At 37.8% G+C, this 26,842-nt stretch overlaps 1 protein-coding gene across 9 annotated transcripts in view; it reads right to left on the reverse strand.

Annotated features, from left to right (window-relative positions):
* Cd36 (CD36 molecule) overlaps positions 1–26,842 on the reverse strand; it is a 90,026-nt gene that overhangs the window by 49,473 nt on the left and 13,711 nt on the right. For 2 of the 9 annotated variants that reach the window (XM_031380046.1, XM_031380039.1), the window contains exon 1: positions 1,970–2,095. The exons of 4 other annotated variants lie outside the window; for them this stretch is intronic. The gene's annotated coding sequence lies outside the window, so the exon portion shown is untranslated. Of the gene's footprint in view, positions 1–1,131; positions 1,151–1,969; positions 2,096–26,842 lie in introns of those variants that run through there. 3 more of the 9 variants (XM_031380048.1, XM_031380040.1, XM_031380045.1) reach the window with 2 other exon arrangements.

The raw sequence follows: 26,842 nt of genomic DNA on the forward strand, positions 1-26,842 counted from the left end.
TGCCAGCTAAGTTTACAATCACTGATAATTTGGGTTGCCATAGCAAGCTCATAGTCACTGAGTTTCTAAGCAACCTAAGGCTCCACCGACTGCACTAGACTCTACTGATCTTTCATCATCTTTAGAGAACAAATATCACTGGTGTGGTACCAAATCCAATAAAAGATTCTTTAATTATCCAGTAAAGCAGTGACCCTCACAGGTCCCCTGTGTGGATATCCTTGGAGTTTATGAAACAGTATTTGCATTGGGAATTCTTTGAATGTTTACAGTGCTATGGGCATAACATTAAGTTTAGAAAATGATCAGTATTTCATCTAAAGTACATATCCATTCAACAAACCAGATGAAACACAGCATCTAGCTCTTCAGAGGTAGCTGTTTACATAATTCTAAAATTAATAAATTTATTGTCATTTAATATAAAATAGGTTTTGTAACACTACTATATAATACAACACTTTGCTTTTTGTAGTTTGTATTAAAAGCTTTAGGTAAGCTAGATTATATAAAGTAGAAATTATCTGAGATTGTGAAAGTATAGTTTGTCTATAGTGTGTAAGTTCCACTTTTAGTTGACCAAGGGAGAAAGAAAATTGGACAGATATAGACACAAGCAAAGCTGTAATTTGGGGAAAATGTAAGTGTTAGCATTATCTCCTGAAATCTACAAACACATTCAACCCTGCATTCTCCCAGTGCCCACTGAGGCTAACTGGGCCCGCTGCCCCATGTTCTAATTCCCTGGGCAGTATTGCCAACCCTGTATTGTAACTACAGTCAAGCTGTACAAATAGTGTTATAGAGCATTGCACCACAATGTAAGTCAGAACATAAAGCATTGGCTAGTAAAGTATTGTATGTAACCTATAAAGAAATGGTGCCTGCAACTTTGCCTAGTTCCAAGACCTGATTTCATATACCTTCTATTATGAGCAAAGTATTACCATGAAAACATCTTGCTAGTAAATTGTGAGTTGAAACCTTTTTAATTTAAGTTTAGGATTTTAGTGTTTCTTATTACCCTATTAACCATTTCAATGTTTCAGTAGCTTATGTTAAATGAGTTACATATGATAGTGATGAAATTTTTAACTTGAGAAAAAAAAAAAGACGAAGTTGCAAAATCACCTTACAAATAGTTCACAGAGGACCTGTTGACTTGCACCATGCCAGGAAAGCCAGCAGCAGAGACTGCCTGTGACCTCTGTTTATTATTATCGGTCACTAGAAACAGGCAAGGACATAGTCTTCTTTCTGAAAGATTACAAAGACAAATACTCTGCTGCAAAAACCTTCCTAGCTAAAGCCCTGCTTATAATGTTCATTAGGATTCCTTCTTTAGAAAAAAAAGACCATCCACTATTTAACAGTTTTCTTAGGATACATGAATAGATAGGCTGGTTGGCAAATATACAGGCAGATAGGAAGATAGATAGGCAGATAGGCAGATAGACAGAAAGAAAGATAGATAGATAAACAGGTAGGTAGATAATAGAGACATATATACAAATATGCCCTTTTAACCCCATTAAGGTAAGATCTCCCTCTAATGCTATATACATATCTTGTGTATATATATATATATATGTATATATATGTGTACATAAATATATATACACACACATATATACATATATATGCTATTATATATATGTATATATATGGTATTATAATTTTAAATATTCCTGAATCCTTTTTTATCACTTAGTAACATAAACATCACTATCAAAATTACAGTAAAATTAGTAGAGCTGACAAAGTATCTATTTCCTACTCAATTACAAGTTTAAGCAGGATATCTGAATACATATACTACTTCCCACTTATTCCCCTTTCTGTGAGAAAATCCCAATTATTCTCTAAACTGTACAAGAACAAACCAAATAATCCTCTCAAAGGAACCGATATTAGATTTGCAGGCACAAGTCTAGATCACCAAATTTTAGCCTAGGTAAGTTTCACTTACTATACAGAAGTAATCAGCTAGAAGTCCGATGAGAGAGTGCAAGGCCACGAGTTTAAAGGAGCCATCAATATGCAGTTGCAAGGTTACAGAGTCACTGAAATCTCCAGTCCTGCTTGCCCCAAGTCAAATCCCTGCTGCTCAACCCTTAGCCCCACCTCCAAGAGTCCAAGAATGGCTGTGAAATTTTGATTGACACTCTAGTGCAGCAGTGAAACTTCTGAACCAAAGTAAACCTGGCATCCAGCTTTTGCTAACCTATCCAGTTTAAAAATAAACTGCTCCTTAAAAAAGAAAGAGAAACAAAGAAGGAAGGAAAGAGAGAAAGAAAGAAAGAAAGAAAGAAAGAAAGAAAGAAAGAAAGAAAGAAAGAAAGAGAAAGAGAAAGAGAGGAAGGAAGAAAGAAAAGAAAGAATTACTCCATGATATTTAAAAGAACAGAGGAGTAGATCACTCTCTAGGGAAACATTCCACTTAGCTCCACTTAACATCCTCACAGCAATTCCCTTGACAGCATCCTGTGTCTTAGCAATACATAGGACATTATAATCATATAATCATAACATTAAAAAAAAACTTTTATTGATTCTTTCTGAGTTTCACATCATGTACTCCCATCCTCCTCATTTTCCCATCCCCTTACATCTACACCTTTGCTTTTATAGCCTCCCCCCTCAAATAAAACACACACACACACACACCAAAAGCAGAGAAAACATCTCATCATGGAAGCTGTAGCATGTCAGGGTGTCCCACAGTGAATATCTCTGTTCACTCATCTTCACTTGCAAATGTCCATTGCATTGGTCTAGTACGAGATCTCCGCCTTCTGTGACACCATCAATATTGGATCCTCACCAGGCCTCCTCCTGGTTATCCTGAAGTTACCCTGTGTCATAGAGATCCTGCAGCTTTGGAACAGCACAACTGCTCCTTTTGTGCATTGCATCCATTCACAGATAATATAGATTTAGGGGTAGACCCATTCAGAGCTCAGGATCTGGGCTTAGATAATAGCTGAGCAGGTCAATTCACTGGCTCTCCCTTATTCTTACCACCAGGGAGAGCTCTCAAGCACTGCTCTGACTAGGCAATATTGGAGATCAGGCCTAGGTACAAGGTTCAGGTCCTGAGACAGGCAGGGGGGGTGTGATTCAAATGAAGACATTGACCACCTACTGACTTTCAAGCAAGTGGCCCCGAACATCTCAAGCCATCTTTATTTATACAATGGCAATCCTGCTCACCTGACCAGTGACTTCACTGATTATTTTACTTAAAAATAATCCTAGCATCAGCATTATAAAATCTCCATCATTATAAAACACCCCCAATAATTTTCCTTCCTCCTTTCTCACTACTGCCAGGACACTCACCCCACCCCTGACTTTATTTTGCACTACAAAGCACAATTTCAGCAAGTCAAAAATAAATGTCTACCTAGACATCCCTGTAGACATGAGCCCATAGTCAGCTGGTAGCAAATGTAGTTATACAGTTAAGAAAGGTAAGAGACAGATTAAATATTTGTGGGTATGATTTCAGTCATCAAATAGCACCCCTCTGTCATAATCCTTTTTTAAAATGCACCCAGAGACATGCTCATTCTACTAAGCAACCTTTCCTGATATACACCCACTAATTTCTAATAGCATCTTTCCAAGAGCCACTTTTAAGTCTCTATTGATCAGACATAGCTTCCCTATTTTCTACATCTCAGTTGATCAGACAGAACTTCCCCATTTTAAGTCTCCCTTAATCACACACAAACTTCCTCAAAACAGCAATGCAAGCAGAAACTACTGTACTCCAGAACTGCCACCGTCTTACTCAGCATGACTGTAGCTCTTTTTCTATGAACATGAGTACAAGCCCCATCACACTCAGGCTTAATTGTCACATCTGGAGGATTGATAGACATAGAAAGAGAAAGGGAAGGTTTTACTTCTTGAAAGAATTTTGAGAAAAACAGAATCACCCACTGGGCTTTCAGCCTGCATGACCCTAACCTTGCCCATGACCAAGAAAGTGAACTAAATATTGCTATGAATATAGAACACATAGCAAGAGCAAGGACAACTTATAGCACATGTGACCTAGGTAATAATCATAGAGGCCACCAAATTTGCCACTGCTCCTTGCCAAGTGAGAAGGGGTCTCCATGGGCCTTACCACAATAGAGTGCCAAAAGTAAAGCACTCATATACTTCACCCTGAAGATGCTACATGCCCACCTGTAGTGGTCTGAATATGCTTGGCACTATTAGGAAATAAGGCCTTGTAGTAGTTGTGCCTTGTTGAAGGAATTGCATTACTGTGGGAGTGGGCATGAGATTCTCTTCCTAACCACATAGGAGCCAATCTTCTCCTAATGGCCTTCAGATGAAGATGTAGAATTCTCAATTCCTCCTGAACCATCCCTGTCTGGCTGTTGCCATGCTCCTGCCTTGATGATACTGCACTGAACCTCTGAACCTGTCAGCCAGCCCCAATTAAATGTTATCCTTATAAGAGGAGTTGCCTTGGTCATGGTGCCTGTTCACAACAGTTAAACCCTAAGACACCACCACCATCTACCCCATCTACCCCCTTTTCATTTTTTCATTGAAAATATCGGACACCATGACATACAACATGGAGACCTGAACTTACTTGTTGGAGGATGACTGGAAAAAGATTAACAAAAATAAGAAACAGACCAACAGTGGTTCCTAGATAACTGAGAAAAGACCAGAAATCATTTTAGAAACATAAGACTTGATAGAACTGAGAAAGAAGGCAGCCACCTTTTCAGTCAAATGCAGCTGTAAAAGAGCACACAAGACTGCTGCAATCTGCTCACAAAGCATGTGAATATTTAAATCAATCTTAGAGTTATTTCATATTATCTATAATATGAGTCTGAACTTGGTCCCAAGTATAATCTAAGGGAGTAACACAAATTCATTTATAGTCAATCTGATAGGCAGTTGTAAGCCTAACCTTAACTTTGAATTTGAGTTCCCATATACAATATAGCTTCCTGTAAAACATTAATTCTCTATACCTTCATCAATTCTTTCCTGTGTAAAAAAAAGTTATAAAAACATTTCTAGAAAGTGTGATAACATGTTCTGTAATATGGACTTGCTGAATCAAGGCTGTGGTAGAAGTAGCAACAAAAGCTATCATAGAGATCCACCTTGCAATTCCCAACATAAGAGCAGCAATAAAACACTTGAACTGAGAGCCACAGTCAGTATTACATAAACTCCAGAATCATCAAGCCATGGAGACAAGTTTACAGGCAAAAGAACCTGAGGTTGCCTAGCAGTCAACAACAACAACAATAACAACAACAGCAACAACAACAAATTGCCAGGAGTAATCGTCTGGTTAGTACAATTGGTTAGGACACAATTTACACATGAGGCATCATAAGAGAACTTTTTCTCTAATATTAGAACACTGAGCAAACTTTCAGTCAAAATAGCAAAAGAAAAAGTAACATAGGCTTAAAGTCTAGAGGGGGAAAAAAAGAACTTTTGGCAAGGGGCATTTAATCACAATCTAATTAGTTACAGCAAAAAGTTTATATAAATGTCTCTCTGAAGGACAGGATGGTCAGATGGTTTAGCTAGAAAAATAGAAGGCACTCATTTAACAGAAAACCAATAACTAATTGGAGAGAGCTTTTTAAGTATATCATCATTCCAGGAAAGCAGACATTAGCATTTAAATATTTCCTATAATCATAACCATGACTAGAAACAGAGCAATTATATATGTTGTCTGGGGATTCTTTAACCACGCAAGTAACTCTTTTACTGCGAAATACTCAGGATAACCATTGTGGGTAGCCATTTTTTTGGATCAACCATATCCCAATCATGATTAAATTGTTCAGCTGGCAAACAGCTGGACAAGTAACTAGGTTGTATCCTTAGTGGTTGTAAGGGCCCCGGGAGAAATCTCATCAGGACAAACAAAACTCCAAGTCCAGAGGTATCTGTTACCATCTGGTCCTCCTTTAGGAAAGTTAGTCAATAAGGTTCTATAATTAAAAGAAATACAACCATGCTGAGGAGAAAGACCTACAGTGGCAAAACAGATGGGTATTCCATTAGCATTTCCAGTGTAATTTAGAATATCATTCATCTTGGAGTAACAAATGCATCACAATTGCACCCCAACCCCATCTGTTTAGGGTCCTTTACCACAACTATAATGTCCTCATATCCCAAGTGACAGGATGGAACAATCGTGGCTCAGAATTGACCTTCCTTGGCATAAAAAGGGGGAAAAAAACTAAAGGAATACCTGAACATTGAGCAAAGCAACTGCAGCTTATAAACAAAAAATGTGAGGCAAATTCTTGGCTCATGAAGTGAGGGCTTTGATATAACCCCAAGTGTTCTGGTCATTGTGGATACAGTGATGAAATGAAACATGAGAGATGGAAATGGATCAGAGCAGTCAGATGCCTCAAGCTTTCCCACCGTTATCTCCTCCCCTAGAGCCAGTGGGAGAAGTATAGGTGAACTGGGTGGGCTGGCTCCCCAGTAGTGGGTGTTTGTTTCTCCAGTTCATCCGGGGCAGCAGTCTCATCATCAAGAACTCAAACAGGTCAGCATCCTGGGTAAAATATCCAGACCTTTTCAAATGAAGGAAAGTTACTCAGGTCCATTTGCCAAAGGTCATTAGAGTGAAGACCCTGGGGATTAACCCCCATAGGTAGAGGATGCAAAGACATTGGGCAAGTGGAACAGTCTCTAATAATAGCCCGTGCTGCTTCATGTGGAATGTGAAACTCAAGTTGAAGAGCAGAAGCACTATGATGGTGCAGAGCATGGTGTCTATGATGTTCTTGCACTGAGCAAACAGTGGGGCAAGTAAGTAAATCTGCCAAGGCGTTTCCCTCATGTAGAGGACCAGGAAGGTGAGAATGAGCATGCGTGTGCTCAATGAAAAATGGGAAAGACTGGGAATTAACTGCAGCTTGAAGCTGCAGCAAAAGTAAAAATACAGAAGTCTATGTAGCAAGAAGCAAAGAATTTTCAAGGTGAGGAAAGAGTGTACCAGGAGGATGCATATACGTTAGAAGTCTTGTCTGAGAGGCAATAAAATACTGCAAGAATTGCTCTAAGCGCCATCCTCTGAGCCCAAGTCTCCTCTGTGGCTTAGCATTAATGATAGATTCTGCTGTGCCATTAAAAGTCGTCTGTAAGTACCAAGGCTGCATGGGGAGGTAAAGGAGAGACATGGCAAATGAGAGGGGAAAAATGTCCAAGGGCAAACTGCAAAAGAGGGGATAAAAGCAAATGATGTTTATAAATATCTGTGAAAGCCACAATAGCAATCTGCCAATTATCAAATTCAGAGAGCAAAATAGTTACTTGTTCAGTAGTATAAGCCCAAATTTATCAAGTGCTACTATGTAAAAAGCAATAGCCAGGGGGAGAGATTAAAATATATTACTTTCAACAGTAAGACTGCTCCAGGGACTATTTAAGGGATCAATATGACCTGTCTTAAGTTGTTCCTCTGTCAATTGAGAGGCTACCTGCCATCTTTCCTGTGTAAGGATCCATAATCTACGGTAGCCTATTGTAAAACATCTGAAAATACTACTGTTCTCAGGGAAGTTTTAATTTAACCTTTGTCTCTCTATGCTCCTGTTATCTCTCCCTAGAGAAGGCCAATATGGATTATGATATAGAGCTAACTCTATCTCTAAATTAAAGGCATCTCTGGTATTCAGAGTTTCATCCCATTTCTCTTCCTCTTCCTTTTCCTCCTCCTCCTCCTCCTCCTCTTCATCCTCCTCCTCAGGCTTTTCTTTGAGAGAATAGAGTTTAGTGAGAGGGTGGAAGGAGGAAGGGACCCCTTCAAAGAATTGTTAAGGACTTCTTTTGGTAACTGTGTAAAATTCAGGAAGCAAAGAGGCATCCTCCTTAGCATGAGTCATAGAGGTGTGAACAAACCCTCATAATGCAAAAGTAGGAATAGAGACTTCTTCACCCTCTTGTTCTTAGAACTAAGCCCTAAGATCAACTCCTATTCTCTCCCAAATATCTAAATCAAGAGTTCTCTAGGAGGCAAAACAGGGGCAAATTTTCTGAACAAATTGTAAGACCCTAAAGCCCAATTAGTAGAAACTTTAGGAATTTTAGGTTTGACTATTTCTTCTATAATATCTACATTGAGAATAATTTCCTTTGACTCATGCTTTCCCATTTTGAAGGACAGGATACAATACTTCTCAAGTTTTTGATTCTCTTCCTCTTCCTCAAACCAGGGGTCCTCGTGTCAGGTGTGGAGCACACTTAGGCAGTATCCTATCTCCTTCAGTCCCAATATTCACCTACCATCTTCAGGTCCCTGTTTAGTGCACCCACCACTTGCTGGAGACAAGCACCAGCTGCAAGGAACAGGCAAGAAAGGTTGTCTCAAATGAAGATATTGACCACCTGTTGATTTAAGCAAGTGGTCCTGAATATCCCAAGTCATTTTTATTTATACAATGACAATCTTGATCACCTGAACAGTGACACATCTTTGGTAATTTTATTAAAAGAAATCCTAATATCAGCATTATGAAAGCACTGTCATTACAAAAAGGTCCAAATAGATATCCGTTCTCCTTCCGACTAGGTCAATCATCCCATCCCCAAATTTATTTTGTATTACAAAATCCAATTTCAGCAAGCCAAAAATAAATGTCCAGCTAGGCATGTCCTATAGACATGAGTACTTGTCGAGCTGGTAGCAAACGCATTTACACAGATTACACATTTGGTATAAGTCTCATCATGAACTAGAACTCCTCTGTCATATACTTTTGTAATTGCAGAGACATGCTTACCTTTCCTGATATACACCTATCAACTCCTGATACCATCTTTCCAAGAACCATGTTTCAGTCTCTGTTGGTCAGACACAGGTTCCTCATTTTAAGTCTCTGTTGGTCAGACATATCTTCTTCAGAGCAGTTATACAAGCCTGACCCACTCTTCTTTATAATTGACTGAGGCTTACTCAGTTTGATGGTAGTTTTTTCTTTAGGGACATGATTATATACCCCAAAATACCCAGAATTAATGGTCACATTTGGAGGATTGATAGAAGGAAAGATGAAAAGCGGGTTTTACCTCTAGAATGAATTTTAAGAAAAACATAGTTTCATCCACTGGGTTTTCAGCCTGAATGATCTCAGTTTTGCCCATGACCAAAAACGTGAAACTAAATATTCCTATGAGCATAGACAGCTTAGTAAAAGCCAGGAGAGCTTGTAGCATGTGTGATATAGATAAAAAGCACAGTGGGAAGGGATTTCCATGGGCTTTGCCACAGTAGAGTCCCAACAGTGACAGACTCGTATACTCTTCCTTGCAGGTGCTGCACAGACAGCACCATAGCCACCCAATTGCCATCTGCAGGATCAACTCTCCGGCTCTCATGTCCTCAGGGCAATTTACCTACACTCATGACTCCAGAGTCAGCTGTATTGTACTATCCTGTCTAGTGGGATTGGGGAAACTTTCCCAACTACTGCTGACTGTGAGGAGCTGAGCCAGCTCTCCTCCTCCCACACCTTCGAATCTGGCTCACCCATACATTCACTATCATGACTCTACTGTGTTGCTCAGGCTAGGGTTAGGCCCTCTCTTCCTAGTGGGACAGGTAATGATGGGGCAACACTAGGTCTTTCATCACCTCAGGGCCAGTTCACTCTACATCTACAGGTGGTGAGGTGGGAAGGGAAGGAGTAAACATAACCCCTGTACCAATGCCACCTCACAGAGGAAGAGTGGATAGTGGCCAGGAGCTTTCTGGGTGCTCTCTCTCTCCCTACCTCCAGGGCCAGCACTATAGTGCTGCCTAGGCGAGGTGCAGGGTTCACTCTCCTGAGCGCTATAGCTATGGAGAAACAGGAACAATTTATCTGGTCTCATGACCTCTTAGACTTGGGGCCAGTTCTAATTGCCACAGGTGGTGAGGGTTGAGGGGGCAAAAGGACATCACCCCAGCACCCACAACACTTCATGACAGACAAATGGAAGGGCCAGCCCTTTCTTGCTCTGTGGGGTCATCTCTCCCCTGCTCATGAACTCAGGCTGGCTCAGCCACACCCCTGTTACTAGGTCCAACTCCACTGTGCTGACTAGGCAAGATGCAGGTCTCCCGCTGCTCTCCAAAGTGCCGCCTACAGGGAGAGATGGAGCCAGCTCTATAGAGCACTTCATCTAAGAAGGGTGGAATCAGTAATGCACAGCTCTTACCCATCCACATGGTCCTGTAACCTGGGAAATCCCCATGTTCTCTACTGGTAATATAAACCAAGAACATTGACAGTGACCCCTGCCACTGCTCGAATAGCCACAGACTCAGACATGGACTTCAGTAGCAGCTCAGCCTATGACCTCACCATGGTCCCAGGTGGCAGAGCTGGCCATTCACAACAGGCTATTCATCTCCACCCTTGAGTATCCAGTTCTACCTCCCTTAATAATTCTCTATCTGCTCCTTTTTCTTTCTCTTGCATCTGACAATCACATACATTATGGTGGCTCATGCTGCAGGCTGGCCCCTGGGTGACATCTTCCATGCATACTGCATTCCTTGGTGGCAAGTGGTTGTCTATGGCCCACCTGTACCTTGTGCTAGAGGGCAGGTCTGTGGGTGGCCTGAAGGTCTTCCTCCTGCTGTGTGTCACTGCTGGATTTGATTTTTATGAATTCTAGGCATAAGATAGCATTGACCACTAGCCAAGCATTAATCTAGGATGAACAAAGTTCTGCCATCTTCTCTTCCTCTGACTAATATAAGAACACTACCACCAACATAGTTATGTTTATTGTTAGGAGGGTATAATCATAATACTTATCTCAGAAAGACATGTGCACTTGTATTTGAGATGAAGAACATCACGGCTGTGAGGAGACACCATGACCATGGCAACTCTTAGAAAGGAAAACATTTAATCAGGGCTGGCTTACAATTTCAAAGGTTGAGTCCATTACCTTCATAGTGGGAGGCTTGGCAGCATGCAGGCAGAAAGCGTGATGGAGGAACAGAGAATTCTACAGTTTGATCAAGAGGAAAGAGAAGAAAACTCTCTTCCACATAGATGGAGCTTGAACATTATATATATATATATATATATATATATATATATATATATATATATGCTCTCTAAGTCTACCTCCACAGTGATACACTTTCTCCAACAAGGCCACACCTACTCCAATAAGGTCACATCTCCTAATAATGCCAGTCCAAACATTCAAACATAAGTCTATGGGGGCCAAACCTATTCAAACTACCATGATTACCTTCAAGGATAATATTGTTTATGTGGACACTGCAGAAAAACCAGCAAAACTACCAAGCTCAGACTTAAAATTATATTGATCTTCTTTTGATACATATGCCACTGAGGATAATAGTGTTTGGTAAGTCTAATTCTCATGCATGTGTGTGTGTTATATCAAGTAAGATATTATACATATATACATATATATGAAACATAAAAATACTCCAAAACATAAGGTCATTATAGAATATCTAATATGCTAAATAGTATATTTATGTATCATTTTTATTTAGTATTATCTAGAATGTTAACATAATATGCTAATGTGCTAAATGAGACCAAATATTCATGATTTTTTCTTCCTGATCATTTAAGGATATAAATCTCCAAGGATCGGTATTGATAATATCCTTCCTCATGAGTTTATTTACTATGTGAGCCCTTTGTGCTTAGAACACTTCCACACAGAGGAAGAGAATAGATACCCGCTGCAAATTGTTCTGTAACGAGTATCACTCCAGTTCTCCATGAGGCATTGGAGACACCAGTGTGATCTCATGAAGGATGCATTATGCTAGGTTAGAGCATTTCGTCTAGAGCTGGTTAGCTAGTATTTAATACTTCCTAACTTAGTTACCTTTATCACTTCATAAGTTTGATATCATGATATAGACCATGAGATTTTTACTGAAGAAATGAATGATTTTAAATCTTTATTAATTGAAAAGAAAAGAAATATTACTAAATTCTACATGGCTTAAAAAAAAAAAGGAGAATCCTCATAAAATCCAACTGGGCTTCCATGTGTGGACTAGTTTTTGGTTGTGTAGCAGTCATGACTGTGTGGAATGAAAAGACCAGCAAGCTACAATCAGCATGTTAAGCACATGCCTTGGATGAACTGCCCTTTATTGAATCTGCTAACACAACCAAGCGGATGTACTGATGGCTTCTGTCAAAACTTGCTTTGCTTAGAAAGTTTCTGGCAGCTCACTTTCAAGAGATACATTTTATGATTAGGAGATTTTGTACCAGAAGGTATGCTGGAGATTGAGGCCAAGAGATGATGATTAGCAAACATCAAGATTTGGGCTTGACATCTAGTATGACATAAAATTGGCATGATGATGCATGTCTGTAGTTCTAGCCCAATCAGTGGAGGTGGAAGCAATGTGATCAGAGTCAGAAGCTCAAGGTAATTATGTAGTAAAATTAGAGACATCCTCTCTGAATCCTCTCTGTCTCTCTGTCTCTCTCTCAAGAAAAAAAAATAACAAACACACAACCATTGGTAAAATAAAGAACATGAACTACTGAAGAATACAAGGTTCCTTGATTGTCAAAAGCTACATTTATACAGACATGAATGCTTGTTTCTTTAATCTATAACTCTTCTCATCTACTCTACTGTGATGCATTTCTTCTCATCTCATTGTCTTCATATTACAGGAGGTAAACAAGCTCTAGGAAATTACCATCTGATCCTCATCACTTGACTCCAGAGGCTCCACAGGTCCAAGGATCAAGAAATACTTGGAAGACCCTTAGTGACCTGAAAGCCTACAGAGCATGCTGCCTTGCTTCTGGGGTGCCATGCTTTCCTTTTGTTCTCTCTTTTGTCATCTTGTACCTAAGTTTTTGTCCCAAGCTTTGATAAAGAATTGCTCTCTTTTCCTGTCATTTATCATTGGGTTTTGATGACACAGATTCCCCTAATTCACACTTCTGGGATTATTTATACTGCTTTGGGTTTTCTATGCATTGTCAATTATACTCTGTTGCTAGAAGGACACTAATTAGCTTAAAATTTCCCATTTCAATGGGCTTTGATATTTTTAATTGAAAAGTTCTTTTTAATATTTGAAATTAATCTGCTTCAGTTGGCATATCCTGTACTAACTGAATGTTTTAGGACAATTCTCATTATTATCATGGACAGACTACAAAAAACTTGTCTTTGGTCATTTACTTGTAAGGAACTAGTCTTTCTTGCTTATTTCTATTTCCTGGCCCAGTGTATCTGAAAGTAGATCAACTGTTTAATAGAAATAAATTTAAACCTAAAGAAAATTGTCATGAAGTACACAAAGACTGTGCTAACAGAAGGCAGACTATAGTAAAACCTAAGAATAGAAGCACTCATCAAGGGGGAAAGGTTAGGAGAGAGAGAACATGGCACAGAACAGGGGAGCTTGGTCCCTTTCTCAGGTGAGTCAGGAGTCAACGAGTTGTCATCTGACAGTGCAGAGGAGGAATGGAGAGGGAGGACATTTCACCATCCCTAGAGAGATTTAGAAACTGCTTACAGAAGTTCCCAAAAAGGAACATTTGTTTTTGTGTCTTCAGAATAATGGAGAAGCTGGTTACTCAATTCAGGCACTGGTAGAAATAACTTGTATATTTCACTATGGAATTTAAAAGGAATTAATATCCAGTTGCTAAATATGCTAAATTCCTACAAAAATATCTTGTCTCAAAATTTATAATTAAGAGTAAATACCAAACACACTGAAAGCATTTAAAGGCCTTTTATTTTGATACTTCATATATTTGAATATAGAAAAAGGGGAAATATATATTGTATTGTTATAGAAACATAACAACTTGAATTTGAAATGATTAGACCAAAATTAAAGAACATGTAAATAACTAGAAGCACCTTAATTAATTTTTAAAACTAAAACCTTTCATACTAAAATATATCTATAGGAAAGTGTTTGTGGCAGCTTTTTAAGGTAACACAATGATTGTAAAGATCTTAGTATATTTTTATCTGACTTACTGTAGATAAAACCACATCACCTTACCGCAAAAGCTTGAAAAAGCAACCCTCATGATTAGGTCTAAGGAAGCAAACAAACAAAGCCTGAGAGTGAGTGAATAACAAATGAGACAGAAAATAAGTATTATATTATTATTAAAAGCCAGTAAATGCCAGCACAAAACTTTTTGTAAATATTTAAAATCACAAAAGAAAAAATATTGAAATAAAACTCTTTATTCACTTGTTTTTCACTCACTCCCCTCCTAATTTGAGGAGAGCCTTTATTCTAAGTCTGTTCAATCATAGTTTTCTAAAAGCTGTAACATAAACTGTTAAGGATTTTTTTTATCCTTTTTAGTTTTCACCGTTTAGTCACTTCAAAATTACCCAGACACACCACATAGACACGAGGCTCTTCTGGTAGAAGATATTCATAATCTCTCGTAACCTTCCCAGAAATGAGACTAGCATAGTCGGTGCAAGTACAAGAGTGCTTCTCCATGTGGAAACTACTCCTGGCCTTTGTCCCCAGTTTGTCCTGGAGGCTCTCCTATTTCTCAACCCAATTAGGCAATAAGAAACAGCAGATGGCAGGACACTGATCATCCTGACACCAAGACCAAGCGGATTTACCTTGAGTTTAATTGAGTTTATGCCAGCGGTCAAATATTTAGATATCTGAGTAAATTTTCAGAAAAAGACAATTGGGGAAATAACATTGTAAATAAAACAATAAATTCCACCAAAATGTTGTCTTATAGCCTTCCTTTCCAGAGGCTAAGTAAAATTAAAGCTCTTGTATTTTAAAAGTCTCTGTGCCTATGGGCAGAAACTCATTGGAAAGAGGGTGGCATAATTGTGTAGTATACTGACTGACATTTCAAATAATTAGGTCAGTCTCACACCTCTATGCCCAACTTGCAAAAGTGTAATAATCCTTTCAGAAGCTTCTTTATTAGGAGGCTTAAGTTGTGATGTTATACTAACAGTTAGCCAAGAGAGTGCTTTCCCCATGTTAGAGAGCATTCCAGAAACAGATGCACCATATAAAGTAATCTTGCTATCAGTGCTTAAAGGTATTACAATTTTCTCTATCATTCAAGTAGTAAAAGTGATAATCTGAAGTTGGGAAACTTAACAAAAGTTTTAGTGGAGTTGAATGACATCTGAAAGACTTGAAGCTCAGTTCTTACCCTTTTTCTCTATATCACACTGTTACCAAATACTGTCAACATGAAACAATGTATAAAAACCTATAAGGCACGTCTTTACAAGGCCCTCACATGACTCCTGGAACAGTGTTATACATGACAGAAAATAGTAACCTTACCTAAAATAGGAAAATAAAATTCTGTCTAAACTGAAGGTATTTTTGCATGACTTAATACATTTTCAAAACTTTGCATTTGTACTTTCCAAAGCATTAAACTGCTCTAAAGAAAGTAATTGTCATGTTTTAAGATTTTGAAATACAATGAAAATTCAATAAAGGAATTAATTACATGTTTGCATTACTTATAGGATCATAATGTTCCTCCTGACAAGTGGAATGTGAAACGATAAGTTTACTTAGACCAAAGGAGAGCTATAATGGATGCAGAAAGTGCCCTCATTGTCAACGGTAGGACAGAACAAGGAGTCCTACAAGGAGTGTTTGGGAAGACAACTATCATTCAAACAAAATGCAATTTCAGAACATAACCTCAGGTCTCCAATAAGATGAACTTATATTCTATACTTTATTTTACCAGAAACCACCATTCTGTGTCATCCAGGGTAATTTCTATTATTGATAAGATGCTTTAAAATATTGACAGGTCTAGTCATTTTATCTTTAAAACTCAAGCCTTATTTTTCTCCACAGCTATTACATATTTTTAAGGTAGGAAGATAGGACATGCAGTTTCTAAATTCAGTATTATGGTATCCCTTTGTCCTCATGACAGGCATTTTGTAGATGGTAACCATCTTTTCCTTGATTTAAGTATACAAACTTTCCAGGGTATTGAACAAAATTTTAAGATCTAGAAGTTCTGTGACTTGGCATTTAGTCGAAATGCCTGTTATCTCTACCCAGCCAATGATACTTCAATGATTTGTACTCTGTGAGAAATACTTCTGCTCTGAGATTCCCACAGCCAACCACTTGATGAAGTTCATGGGCAAATAGTCTTCAGGTGAGATTACAGTGGTTTTCCCTTTCTAAAAACTGAACAGCATCATAAGATCGGTTTCTAGGCTCCACCAAAATCCCTTTCCCAATTTTCAGATTCATATATATTCAATCCAAAAAGAGATTGGAGAGAATGAGAGAGAGGGGGGGGAGGGAGGGAGGGAGGGAGGGAGGGAGGGAGGGAGGGAGAGAGAGAGAGACAGAGAGAGAAACCTTTAAATTAATACCATACTGTATTGTTTTGAATATGGTTGGTCCAGGGAGTGGCACAATTAGAAGGTGTGGACTTCTTGGAGTAGGTGTGGCCTTTTGGTAGAAAGTGTGTTTACTGTGAGTGTGGGCTTGTAGACCCTAGTCATTGCTGCCTGGAAGTCAGTCTTTTCCTAGTGGCCTTCAGATGAAAATGTAGAACTCTCAGCTCCTTCTTTACCATGACTTTCGGGATGCTGTCATGCTCCCACTGTGATAATAATGGACTGAACCCATAAGCTAGCTCCCATTAAATGTTGCCCTTATAAGAGTTGCCTTGGTCATGGCGTATGTTCACACCAGTAAAATCCTAATTAAGATATATGAAATAGCATATTTGAAATGGTAGGAAACAGACATGTGACTTGGAAGCTTACTGAGAGAGAGAGATAAATAAGCAATGTAATCTGATGAATACATTCACAGAATCACTAAAGCCTTAATCTGTTCAAGAAGATTAGTTGGACCTAAGTAGAAGGAAGTAAAACTATGAATAAATAAAGGTTAGTGCTGAAATAAGACCTTATGTGATTGAATTAACATAGCAGTTGGTGAGAATGGAAAAGGCAGGTGAACTTCTGAAGCCTTGTTTGACTTTAAAGCTTATACCTATGGGTACAGGGAAACAGACTATAATCAATTCACATATGTGGGTATAGGAAAAGGAAAACGATCAATCATTAGAAACAACAATGCCTGACTACAATCCTGGGTAAATCAAGTGCTGAAAAAAACAAAATTGGAAATTAGGACCAAGCTTTCTGATAAATATGACATACTTATGCAACATTTATTGTCATCTTTGACTGAAATTCTAAGATGCAACTAATATAATTCATAGAAAGATGATCATAACTTTTTCCAAAGATGCAGATGATAAGGAACAAAAACTGAGACAATACTTGGAAAGGAGATGTAGCAATGATTAGCTCAAAAAAAAACCTAAAAGTATCAGTATTAAAGCCCTTCACCTCAGACAGGAAGCCTATTAGAAGTCAACAGAATGCCAAATCCTTTTAGGAAAGATAATGAACTAACAAAATGGGAAGCCATGGAGATCAGGGTCTAAGTGCGTAATCTTTAGGAAAAGTCTTAAACTCCAGATCTCTCAAACCATCAGCATGGTCTGTCTATTTTCCATGTGCACCTTACCAAAAGATCTGAGATTGCTTTTTTTGAGCCAGACACTGACATGAGAACAAGAGGCTAAGCTTGATAATGTTATGAAAGAGATTGTGTATAAAAGAAACTATGGGCAATTCTACATTATGATCCCTTTTTCAGTGCTATTTGCAGAGTTCTGCCAAAATACTCATTTTTATATAGCTTTGTGGATAAATAGAATGATACAAGAAAAAGCAATAGTTTCTGCATTTTTTAATTTTTAAAAATATAATAATAATATTTATTATTTCAGAACTTCATATATGCACATAATACATTATAACCACATTCACACCAACTCCTTTTTCTAATTCTTCCAAGATCCTTGCCCTATATGTAACCTTCTTACAACTTTCCAAAATCTGTGTCCTCTTGTCTATTGTTTGTAAGCTACCAATTCCAATTTGTGCTATCCATGTACTTGTTTTGTATAGCCGTCTACTGTGGTATGACAGACCCTTAAAGAGAACTGATTCTTCAAACTCTCCGAAGCCATCAGCGGTTAATACCTCCTCACCTAGGAGTGATGAGTTTATGTCCCTCCTCCATCTACCCTGGAACGTTAACTAACTCTTGTCTGTTTATAGCTGCATCACTCCTGTCATGCACAGAAGACATCTTCTTGCTCAAGTCCGTCCTGACATCTCACTCTTACAATCTTTTCCTTCCTTACTCTTTAATGTTTTTAGTGTTCCCTGAGCTTTTGTGCTGAATATTCTTCAGGTTCGTACTATTTTAGTGGAAGTAAGAAAGACGGGAAAAGGCAGAAATGAGTGAAACCTCATCACAACATATTACATCACAGAGTACAATCAAGGGAAAAATTCAAACATGCACATACTATAAAATTAATTGATGAATAATTCAAATATTTGATGTAATGTTTTAGAAATACAGTGCTTTCTTTTATGACATTTCCAAATTTGATTTAGCAGCAATTTGAATTCTGTATAGTCACATTATGTAATGATTAATGTGCTGGTCTTTGCACTATAGCACCCAAGTATAAGTCCACATTTATTTTATATAATATTAAATATAAAACAGTAACTTGTCAGTAACTTGATAAAATATGTAAGATAAAGTAAAAAACCCTAGTAATATTTAAAATAAAAAATATTTTACAAATTAAATATTGTTTGATTAATGCCTTCAGAAAAAACAAACAAAAAAGAAAACAAAAACACATATTACAATCGAACTGGTAAAATGAAAACTATAACATCATAAGAGATATAAATAAGGTTAGAGATTGTGTAATTAATCTAGCAGAGAGTAAATGAAATCTCAGGATACCAGTAGGATAATAGAGCAAAGCCATTTTCACAAGATGGAGTTCGAATGGTCAGGTGCAGAAGGGATGGTAAACTCAGGATTTCATAAAGGAAGTCAGTCATTTAGATTCTGATAATTATATGACTAGGTTTGTTTCTGCTGGGTTTTTTTTTTTTTTTGCTTCTTTTTCTTTCTCGTTTGCTTCTTGGGGGCTTCTTACTGGTTTTCTGCTCTGGGCTGAGATGTTCTGAGCCTGAAACACTTAGATCTAATCTACCTGTATCATTGGACCAAATATATGTTCATACTTTCTGTACATTCTATAGAGAAATTAACATAGAATGCAATATTTTCTGACAGTAAGGAACAGTAAAGGCTGAACAACAGGAAGCCTTCAGCTACTGCCCTGCAGTTTGAAAGACTTCTTATGAGATGGATCTCCCTGTCTTTTCAACATTACAGAGTAGCAAGAATAAGTAGAAGTCACGCCCAAAGGCATATAATCCTAGTGCTTAGGAAGATGAGGTAGGAGCATCAGAACTAAGGCCATCATTTGCAGAAAGACTACAACAGTAGGGATCTTAAACAAACTAATAAGCAACAACAAAACAGTGGATTGAGAGGAACAATGCATGTGGCTGAGAAAGAAAGCAGCCTCCATGGCAATACTGGGAATCTGAGTAGTGAAAAGAATAATCACATGAAATGCCTGGAGGTATTTAAGACCTAGTTGTTATTCACTGTCCAATGAAAACACTAATAATACAACAATATAAGTTCAAGATCACACAATACAAGCTGTCCCAACCCTCTGTTTTTCATCCAAATACATCCAAAGAAAAAGGATTGATAAATAGGGTACTTCAGAGATAGAGAGATGGCAAGAAAAGAGATTAAAAGAAAAGTTCAAAGTAAGAATTACATAAAATGCCAAGAAGGAAATATTTCAGAGGATATAAGAAGCCAATTATCATGAGGAGGTAAGAAAAGAAAAAAAAAGAGCAAAAGCAATTATTACATACTTCTGCTAGAAAAACCTATAGCAGCAACATACAGTAGCAAAACAAAACCAACAATAAAATGCTGTAAGTTAACCAGTTAGAAATACAATGTGGAGAGGTAGTAAGGATATGACAAATTATTAAAGCTGTTTTTCCACATAACCATTCTAATAATCAAATTTTAAATGAACATGTGAAAGAAAACAAGGTAACTCAAGATCAGTACATCTGGAAGTTCAAAGTGATTCTTCAGAGAGATAAGAAGAATAAGGTTTGAGGAAAACAGAGTAGTCGTCTCTTTTTTTTTATTTTAAAATACAAATTTTCTTTATCATTATATTTTAATTATTTAAAACAAATTTCAAATACAAATTTATTTTGATCATGTTCTTCCCCTCCCTGAAGTTCCTCCAGACCCTCTCCTCCTCCCTACCCACTCAATATTAAGTTCTTTCTCCAAAAACAAATAAAAACAGCTGGACAGGATGCCGATTGCCTTTAATCTCAGCACTTGGGGGCAGAGGCAGGTGGCTCTCTGTGAGTTCTAGGACAGTTTTGTCTGCAAATCAAGTTGGGAGGTTCCAGAGCATCCAGGACTACAGAGAGAGAAACCTGGTATTGGAAAACCAAAAAAGAAAAGTAACAAAAACCAAATACAACGCAACAAAAACCAAATGCAACAATGTCTCACACTCAATGAAAAAGAGAAAAGAAAAAGGCACATTGAAAATGAGAGAAAGAGCCTGGTGGTGGTTGTGGCAGCCCAGGCCTTTAATCCCAGCACTTGGGAGGCAAAGGCAGGCAGATTTCTGAGTTCCAGGACAGCCAGAGCTATACAGAGAAACCCTATCTCGAAAAACCAAAGAGAGAGAGAGAGAGAGAGAGAGAGAGAGAGAGAGAGAGAATCAAAACTGTAAAAAATAAACACACACACACACACAAATTTCTGGAGTCCAATTTCCTGTTTGTCAACTATATTTAAACATGGGGCTGCTACTAAAGAGGTTGACAAAGTCATTTACCCTCTCCCCGCAGGTATAAGTGACAGTTCAGTTGTTAACCTCTACCATAGCAGTTAAGTTTTCACTCATCCCTTCATTCAGTCATTCATTCACAAAATACAATACAATAAAAGCTATCACATCAAGGACAAATCCACAGAAGGAAAAGAGCCCAAGAAAAGTCACAAGAATCAGAGACCTTCTCATTTGCACCCCAGGGAATCCCATAAAATTACTAAACTGGAAACCATGCTACATATGCAGAGGACCTAGTGCAGACCCATGCAGATCCTGTGCATAGAGCTTTAATTTTTGTAACTTCCTGTGAGCTTTGCTCATGTTGATTTGGAGGGACTACACTCCTGGCTTCCTCTGTTCCCTCTGGCTCTTACACTCTTTCAGCCTCCTATTGCATGAGGTTTCCTGAGATCTAAAGAGAGGGATTTGATGAAGATGTCCCATACAGGTCTGAGTGTTTCAAGGTCTCTCACTCTCTGAATGTCTGGAGGTGGGTCCCCATAGTCTGCAGGAGGAAGCTTCTCTGCTGATAATTATACAAGGCTGTGATCTAAGTATAGCAGTTTATCATGAGAAGTGATTTTATTGCAGCATTTTGTTTTCCATTTTTAGATCAGTGTTATTTGATGTTACCCTAGTTCCCTGGTTCATCTTGTCCCATGTGTCAAGTAGTGTCAGATATAGGTTCCATCTCGAGGAGTGGGCCTTAAGTCAAATCAGATATTGGTGGGTTAATCCACAAGCTTTGTGTCAGCTCTGCCCTAGCATATCTAGGCAGTACATCATTGTAGGTAAAGCAGTCTGGCTTGGTGATTATATCTCACTTCTGAGAACATGAACAGGAGGTCTTGAACTAACAATACTTGAATATCAAGCATGAAGGTTCTATATAAGAAACTACTTGATATTTCTAGTTTAAAGACTTGTGTAATTATTGTCTTAAACAATGGGGACTTGCTATTAACTGGTGAAGAGCAATTTATTTGTTTTTTTTTTAATGTTATATATGCATACTGTACTGCATTTACATAATTTCTGCTCAACATTCCTCTATCCCTGTTCCTTCCATGGCTACTCTCATTCTCAACTCCATGACCTCTCTATTTAATTATGATTGTTTTACACACACACACACACACACATGTAGACACACACATAATATGTATAAGTGTGTGTGTGTGAAAATGCACTTAGCTAAATCCATTTAGTCTTTCTCATTTGCATATGAATTTTCAATAAACATCACTCATTTGATAAACTTATTTTGACACAAGATTATATGTGAATTGAGAAGTGGATGATAAATCTTGACCAGTGTTTTTAGTTCTAGTCATCTCTAATCCTCTCCACCACCCTGGTGATTTTCCCACGGCTTCTCCATTTTCTGAAGAAATTCTTTGGAAATCAATCTTCCTGGTATACATCTATATTTTATATTTTATGGAACAGAGTGAGTCCATCTGCTACATGTTAACAACCTCTTGACAATATCCCTGCCATTCAGCTTCTTCTTGAGATACTACTATTTATTCTTCTACTGTGGTTTTGACCATTCTGCACACTGTGATGGTTTTGGTCTAGGCACTTCTTAAGTTTGCCCTCCAATCACTCTGGATGATCATAGTCATATTTCCTTAACCTGTGATGAACATTTGAAGTATAGGGAGCCCATTCCTATGCCTCACCACTATGTGAACTAGGGATGAAGAAACAGGCTAATTTCTGCTCTTATAGAAACACAATAGGATAGAAATGTAGGTGTCTATTAGCTGGGGCTACTGCTTGACAATCACAGAAGACACTATTGCATGTGTTCATTCAATATAAAATTCACATTTAGTAACTTGCCTGAAGGAAAAGAATGAATGAATTAGCCACGTAATATTAGAGGGAAGTTAAGTCTTTCTATAATGTTATAATATAAAATTACCTGGGACTATATTGTAGAAAATTAATTTTTCTAAATCTCGGCATATTGTCTGATAAATGAGTTTGCTAATTAGTGCCTATTTATGGATAAAAGTCACCACACACAAAATTGCTAACCCAACATTGCTTTTTCTGTAAGAAAGATTATAAAATATTGTTCTTACTGGTGGCTATGAAGTAATCTGATAAGGAAAACTGTGTCTAACTGTTTCAAGCTTAACTAATTTTCTCTAATAACACAATTCAGTATAATTTTATACATTAAAGAATAACATTTTCTTAATAACAAAAAGAATATGAAGTAATGAAGCTCAGAACCTTAAAAGGGTAGAGATTTTACCTAAATCATTTACAAAACAAAAGTTGAAGAGAAGAAAGTGTGGGATTCGTTGCTTTCAGATGGGTACCAACACATAGACAGCTTTATTGGTATAATATTTTTAAGATACCAGAAGGAACGGCAGAGATGTGTGCCTATTTGTACTAGCAAAATTTGTGTGATTTTACAAGCCATTGACAAAAACAATATTTTATAATCTTTGTTACATAAAAAGAAAAGTTTGTGTGGGTGACTTTTATCCATATAATATGCATTAATTAGCCAATTCATTTATCAGACACGTACATCTGCTAAGATTAAAAAAATAATTTTCTAAGTTCTAATTCATAATGATATATTTCTAAAATAATGTATAATAATGAATTTTTCCAGTGTATATTATTGGTTACAAATATTTTATCTATTATTTTTCTTTAATTTTAATGACCCTTAAACAACTCATCAGTATTATAAAAACACATTTAAAACACCATTTTATTCTATTGGAAATATATATTATTAAAGTTAGATGCTAGTTATATATTAAGCATAAAATTTCATTGAGGTTTTCATATATCATTCCTACATTATTCTGGACATATAAAATAAATTCACAACAACTTATCTTTGTTTGGAAGTGGACCAGTTATTTTAGTAAATTCTCAGTTCACTAATTCAGTTATTAAGTATATAAACCTACACAATTCTCTCTTTTAAAATTGTCTTTGTTGCCATCTCTAAAGGGATAGGAACTCCACAGGAAGACAAAGTCAACTAACCAGGACCCTTGGGGCTTTCAGAGTCTGAACCACAAAACCAAGGACATAAATGGGCTGGACCTAGACTTCTCTGCACCTATGTAGCAGATGTGCAGCTTGGTCTTCATGGAGATCCTGAACAATTGGAGCAGGGGCTATTCCAAAAGCTTTTGCCTGTGTGGGAGATACATTCTTCTAGCTTGGCTGCCTTGTCTGGCTGCAGTAGGAAAGGATGAGCCTTACCTCACAGAGACTTGATGTGCCAGGATGGGGCTATACCTAGGGGGAACCCCCATCCTCTCTGAGGAGAAGGAGGGTGGGGATAGGGGAAGGAATATGGGGGAGCGTGACTGGTAGGAGACAGTGAACAGTATATAAAATGAATATGTAAAAAATAAATAAATAGTCTTTGCAAATAACATTAAAAGCAAAATTAGTGTTGGTAGATCACCCCCACAAGGCTTAGTAAACATCATAGAAGAGGGTCTGGAATGATTGTAAGAGCCAGACTAAGAGGAACAGGGTTGTCAAAGGTCAAAGACATGACCAACCTTTGTACATAAAAACAGAGAATAGTAGGTAACTGACCAATATGAGGAAGGAGACTCAGGTTCCTTAGATGGCAACCATGGTAGGTTGTGCATCCCCCAGCAGGTGATCACACTCCATGCACTGAGCAGTGGTGCCAACTGGTTTAAGTGTGCTATTAGTTAAACCATAAAGGGAACATTATGGAAGGAGAGAGATGCATTGAATTTTTGCAAGTGAGACTTTAGTTGGAATTTCTCTGCTTGCTATAACCACCTACTTAATTCTGCCATTTTGTATTGCATTTTTATTATTTTATTGTATGTTTTATTATTTTATTTTATATATGAGTTTTTTGTGTGCATATATGGAGTTTGAGGGAAAGTATGGTAGGTATAAGATCAAAAATGAATATATATATATATGTATATATAATAGGTTTTAAAATAAATAAACTTTACAATATAGGAAACATCAATTTAATTGTATATAAAAAAAACAGAAACAAAGATACATTGATTTGGACTACAATAAGCAAATAACCACAGCATTAAGATGTTGTTCTTGTAGCATCTAGGACAACTGCCTCATTTTATTTAAGAAGTAGAAGTATAATATTAGAAGTTGCTTTTTTATTTTCTTTTTTTATAGGAAACTTACAGATTTTTATTTATTATTTGTTATTATTTATTATGTTATTATTATTTATTATTTATTATTTCTTTCCTTACTTATTCACTTTAGATCCCGCTCACTGACCCCATCCTGGTCAACCCCTCCCACAATTCTTACTCCCATTCCCCCTTTCCTCTTCTCCTCTGAGCAGATTGGGGACCCCCAAATATCTCCCCACCTTAGCACTTTAAATCTCTGTGAGGTTAGGCACATCCTCTTCCACCAAGGCCAGACAAGGCAGCCCAACTAGAACATATCCAACAGACAGGCAACAGCTTTTGGGGTAACCCCCACTCTAGTTTTTTGGGACCCACAAAAGGACCAAGCTGTACATCTGCTACATGTGTGTGGAGGCCTAGGTCCAGCCCATATATTTGGTTGGTGGTTCAGTCTCTGAAAGTACAAGTGTCCAGGTTAGTTGACTCTCTTGGTCCTCCCATGGAGCTTCCATCCCCCTAGAGGCCACATCATTCTTCCTGTTATACAACTTGCTTTTTCTTTTTTTTTTTTTTTTTTTTTTTTTTGGTTTTTTTTTCGAGACAGGGTTTCTCTGTGTAGCCCTGGCTGTCCTGGAACTCTCTCTGGAGACCAGGCTGGCTGGCCTCGAACTCAGAAATCCGCCTGCCTCTGCCTCCCAAGTGCTGGGATTAAAGGCGTGCGCCACCACCGCCCGGCTTACAACTTGCTTTTTCAATGTCAACAGAGAGTTAAAGAATGAGAACAAATATCATGCTCTCTGGTTCTGTAATGAAAGGGACAAGAAGTTGCTGTGTCAGAGTCTAACTAATGTCTGCTTTCTTCTGTCTCCCTCCTACACTCAGTGTTGACCCATGTTTTATAAGGAATTTCCCTACATGTAATTGACCAAGCAATCCTGTAGAAGACAATTTACTGTCCTCTAGTCCAATTCAGTTCTGACACTATTGAAAGTGAAGATAATCTCGAATAAATCTGTAATTAATTTTGGGCAGTTGATTTAGGTGACTTTAGAAGTCACCAGTTCTGGCTTATATCATTTGCTAGATTATTATAGCTAACCATTGTCTTATTCTTCCACTGGCTGTTCTGTAGCTGATACTCTGACATACCAGTTATGATGACAATGGTTTCCTAAGTTGCACTTAATATCTTATGAGCTGTTATTGTACATGAGAATTGACTGATCCTGTGCTTGGGTCTGAGAAAGTACAAAATAGACAGGTGTCTTTTTTTTTCTTTATTTTTTATTAGATATTTTCTTTATTTACATATCATATGATAGCTCCTTTCCCAGTTTCCCCTCCAAAGAAAAAAAAAAGAAACGAAAAGAAAAAAGCCAAAAACAAAACAAAACAAAACAAAACAAAACAAAAACCTGCTCTCTCCCCTCTCACCCTGCTCACCAACCTACCCTCTCCTACTTCCTGGCCCTGGCTTTCCCCTACGCTGGGGCATAAACCTTCACAGGGTCAAGAGCCTCTACTCTGCCCTTGATAACTGACTAGGACATCCTTTGCTATACATATGCTGCTGGAGTCATTAGTCCCACCATGTGTACTCTTTGGTAGGTGGTTGAGTCCTTGGGAGCTCTGAGGGTACTAGTTAGTTCGTATTGTTGTTTGTCCTAAAGCAAACCCTTTAGCTCCTTGGGTCCTTTCTCTAGCTCCTTCATTGAGGACCCTGTGCTCAGTTCAATGGATGGCTTGAGTCTCTACTTCTGTATTAGCAGGGCACTGTCAGAGCCTCTC

Source organism: Mastomys coucha, unplaced genomic scaffold (assembly GCF_008632895.1).
Source record: "Mastomys coucha isolate ucsf_1 unplaced genomic scaffold, UCSF_Mcou_1 pScaffold19, whole genome shotgun sequence".
NCBI classification, from domain to species: Eukaryota; Metazoa; Chordata; class Mammalia; order Rodentia; family Muridae; genus Mastomys; species Mastomys coucha.